This window comes from Artibeus jamaicensis, unplaced genomic scaffold (genome assembly GCF_021234435.1).
Source record: "Artibeus jamaicensis isolate MK-2021 breed Jamaican fruit bat unplaced genomic scaffold, CSHL_Jam_final contig_241, whole genome shotgun sequence".
NCBI lineage: Eukaryota > Metazoa > Chordata > Mammalia > Chiroptera > Phyllostomidae > Artibeus > Artibeus jamaicensis.
This window is the reverse complement of record NW_026521509.1, coordinates 5,286,590-5,291,136: the sequence shown is the minus strand read 5'-3', so window position 1 is coordinate 5,291,136 and position 4,547 is coordinate 5,286,590. Positions and strand designations below refer to the sequence as shown.

General features: G+C 40.9%; 1 pseudogene; it reads right to left on the bottom strand.

Moving 5' to 3' along the window:
• Positions 1 to 1,164: 1,164 nt before the first annotated feature.
• Positions 1,165 to 2,032, bottom strand: LOC119035405 (G1/S-specific cyclin-D1-like; annotated as a pseudogene).
• Between the last annotated feature and the right edge of the window lie 2,515 nt (positions 2,033 to 4,547).

Sequence of the window (4,547 nt, the reverse complement as noted above, 5' to 3'; positions counted from 1 at the left end):
AACATGTAAGGCCCCTACTTTCAAACACCAGTTGGCATCAAAGGATTCTTAACCTCCAACTTTTCTACAGAAAAAAAGACTGTCGTGATAGCAATGTGAGGATGCACACTTTTTCCTGGAGTGGATCCTGGTCTTCTAAGCAACCACTTCACCCACCGCTGGCCACACACTGGCCCCATCTGCATGCGAGCAAGTGAATATCCCAAACCATTTCATTAAGAAACTGCCCCCCTCCACACACAACATGAACAAGAGACCTTCCCTAGAAGTACCCCAAAAGTACTCTGAAATGGAATGATTCTACAGCATGGAGTGTAAATAAGGAAGCTATGGATTTCACCTGGATTAAGCAGGCTGTACTCACCGTAGGAGAGTTATAAAAATAGACTCTATGATGTTGCTGTTGCAGCTTCTCTCTAAAAGCTTGTTGGAGGCATGGAAGAGAGGGAACCATCAGTTTCCCATGACTGCTCCACTGGCCACACAGACACCCACTTATGTGGCGGGTCCACAGGCAGCAAGATGGTTAGCACCCTGTGGTGCTCAAATACACTACACTCCCCAATGGGTTCCATCACCATGAATGAGGGGAAGGTTTACATGCTAACCTACAAATAAACTAAACACACACAAAAAACATAAAGTGACTACCTGTATGAGCAAGTAAGATGCAGGATGCCTGCAGTGCTCCATAAGAAAAGCACAAGAACACGCCTATCTAAACACACATTTCTACTTTAAAAATGGTTCATTGAATTTTTGTATTTTTTAAGAACATTGTTATGGTTTAAACGTAGAGATTCAGATCTAAGCCTCTCCTTTGGACTCCTTCCTTATGTTAATGCGTATTCTCAAAACACAGAGACACAAACACACTCATGAAAATTGGGGTATAATATCCTCTGTTTTGGTAATACAACCCTCTTCCCATCCCACTCAGCTCAAGGTTATGCAAATATTATTTTTTGTGTTTTTTTAAAGGCAGTTTTGTGATATCTTTTTTTTCTTTCACTTACATCAGAGACAGAAGGGAGAAAGACAAAAGAAAAAAAAACAGCTGAAGGAGAAGGAAGCCTCCCCTTCCGCAGTGATTTGTCCTGGGAGGAGCAGTTAGTTGCTTAAAGTGGGACCTGGGGCCTGGCCCCTCCCTTGCTGCGGGCAACCTCAAATGTTCAAGTCTGAAACTTCAGTAGGTGTGCAAGCCAGGTCCACCTCTTCCTCATGCTCCTCCCTCTCTCCTCCCCCCTTCTCTCTCCCCTCCCCCCACCCCACTCCTCCTCAGCAGTCTTGGGGTCCAGGCTCTGCTTCTGGGACTGGTGCAGACTGGACTCTAGCAGGACTTTGATCTGCTCCCAGCAGGCCCAGAGGTAGCCCAGGTCACACGTGATCACTTTGGAGAGGAATCATGGGAGGACCAAGGAGGGCAGGTTGGATATGAAGTTCATGTCTGTGGCACAGAGGGTGATGAAGGTCTGGCCATATTTACAGATGATCTGTTTGTTCTCCTCATCCACTGGCATCTTGGAGAGGAAGTGGTTGATGAAATTGTGCCGGATCATGACAGCCAGGTTCTTTTTGAGTTTGTTTACCAGCAGCGGCTCCATTTGCAGCAGTTCGTTGGACCAGATGGAGTTGTCAGTGTACATGTACACCTTCTCTGCTGTCAGGGGGATGGGCTCCTTCATCTTTGAGGCCGTTAACAGGCAAAGTGGCCCCCAGCAGCTGCGGGCCGCTCTTCTTCATGGGCTCCAGGGGTAGGAAGTGGTCCAGGTAGCTCATGGGCAGTTAGAAGACCTCCTCTTCATACTTCTGCTCCTTGCAAACCCCCAGCACCTACATGGTCAAAATCTTGCATGCAGATGGCAGGACCTCCTTTTGCACACACCTGAAATAGGACATGGAGGATGCATAGGTCTCTTCCGCCTTGAGCATGGCCTGGAGCACACTGTCATTGAAAAGGTTGGCATCCAGATATGTTCGGGTACGTTTGGCAGAAGGTCTCCACCTCAAGGCACAGGGGCTGGTGTTTCATGGCTGGGACTCTGCAGGTTGCCTGGGGCTGGTGGTGGCTCAGGGGCTAGGTTCACACTCATCTCTAGCTCCTTTGCCCTGTGCTCCCTGGAGCTCTTCTGACACTTGCCTGAGAGCGCTGACCCTGCTGCTCAGTGTTACTGGGCCGACAGCCCTCTCCATAATGTCTTCTATAGTGGCTGCACCAATTTACATTCTCAGCAATAGTGCACAAAGGTTTGCTTTTCTACGTATCCTTGTCAACACTTATTTGTTGTCTTTTTTATGATAATTATCCTAACAGCTGTGAGGTGATATCTCGTGGTTTTGATTTGCATCTCCCTGATGTTAAACATGATTTCTTGCACTTGTTAGCATCTGTATGTCTTCTTTGGAAAAAAATAGTCTATGCAGGTCCTCTGTCCTTTATTTCATTGATTTTTTATACTAATGAGTATTTTTTATTCTATTGAGTTATTTGCATTTCTTATAAACAGTCTGGCACAAAAAAAAGTCTCTTTTATTACAAAATCTTTTATTACTGAATCATAAGCATGTAATTCTGTAACATGATATCACACTGAAGCACACCATATGACATTTTAGGTAAAATGTTTAAATTAAAACTATAAATTATTACACTCATGTGATTACCCTGCCATCCACACAAAAGCAAGTGTTTGTTCTGCTGGACCCTGTATTTTGCATATTAACCTCTTATCAGATATATCATTTGAAAATATTATCTCCCACTTAGGAGGTTGATCTTTCATTCTATTGATGATTTCCGTTGCTGTGTGAAAGATTCTTAATTTGATGTGATTTCAACTGTTTATTTTTGCTTTTGTTGCCTGTGCTTTTGGAATCATTCCCAGAAAATTATCACCAAGACCAATGTCAAAGAGATTACTGCCAATATTTTCTTCTAGGAACTTTATAGTTTCAGGTCTTAGATTCAAGTCTTTAATCCATTTTTGAGTTAATTTTTGTAGATAGTGTAAGATAGTGGTTGGGGTTCATTGTTTTTCACATGGCTGTCCAGTTTTCCCAAAAACATTTGTAGAAGAAGCTGTCCTTTCCAACTTGCATATTCTTGGCTTCTTTGTCATAAACTAATTAACCATATTTGTGTTGCTATACTTCTAAATTGTTTATACTACTCCACTGACCTATGTTTCTATTTTTATGTTAATACTATACTGTTTTTATCACTAACTTTGTGATATAGTTTGAAATCAGGGAGCATGATGCCTTGTTTTTGTCCTTCAAGATTGCTTTGTCTGGCTACTAAGTTTTTTTGTGGTTCCATACAAATTTTAGGATTGTTTGTTCTATATCTGTGTAAAGTACCATTATATAATTTTGATAGGAATTGCATTGAATCTGTTGACTGCTTGGGCAGTATGGACATTTTAACAATATTAATTCTTCCAGACCATAATCTTAGAATATTATTTAATTTATTTGTGTCTTCTCCAATTTCTTTTATTAGTATCTTATAGTTTTTGTTGTACAGTTCTTTCATCTTTGTTAAATGTATTCCTAGGTATTTTATGTTTTTGATGTAATTATAAATGGATTTTTTCTTATATTCTTCTGATACCTTGTTATTAGAGTATTAGTGAATTTTCCAGTTCTCTTCTGGCTAAATCAGATTTACTTTTATGTACACTTGATATTTAGATAGAAAGACAGAGACCAGATCACTTCTCAGTGCTGACATAATTCCTTATGCCTACTCAAAATATCAATTTTACCTGAAATTCAACATGTCCAATAATGAAATAATGGTCTCTCTACCATCACCATCACCAAACACACACACATACACCTGGAGGGAAGTATTCCCTATCTAGTTTGGAACTTAAGCAACACAAGTGTCACTCTTAGCACCTTTTCCCCCTGACTTCCCATAATGTATCCATCACCAAAGCCTTATGTACACTGCCTAAATTTATCTAAATATATCTATGTATAACCAGCTCTATTTCCAATACACTACCCAAAGTTATCATGTCTGGAATAGGCAAGACAGTCAACTAACCTATCTCCTTGTTTCCACTCTCCCCCTTCCCTAAAGTTTTTGCTTTCCATTCAGCAGATTCCAAATCATAGTAATAAGTTCAAATTGCAAATTCAGTCATGCCACTCTTAAATCCATTCCTTTGTTTTTCACTGCATTAATTGTTAAGCATTAATCCTTACTATAGCCTCCAATACTTCGCACTGCTTATAGAGTTCTATGATCTAGAACATCATTTCAATGCAGTATCCCCCTCATTCTCTAGGGTGTTTCAGCCACGTTGGCCATCTTTTAATTCCCAAACTACCATGTTAACTGCCTACAATGGGGTCTTCACACATACTGTTCCCTTTGCCTGGAATGTTGTTTAGGGATGTCTGAAGAAGAAAGTGGTATCCCCCTTCTGTAGTAGCATACGGGAAGGCAGCAAAACCCTAATGCAGCAATATGTTACCAATGGAATAGGCATGGGGTTCAACTTGATACAGTCTTATGGATAAGAGATAAAACAGCA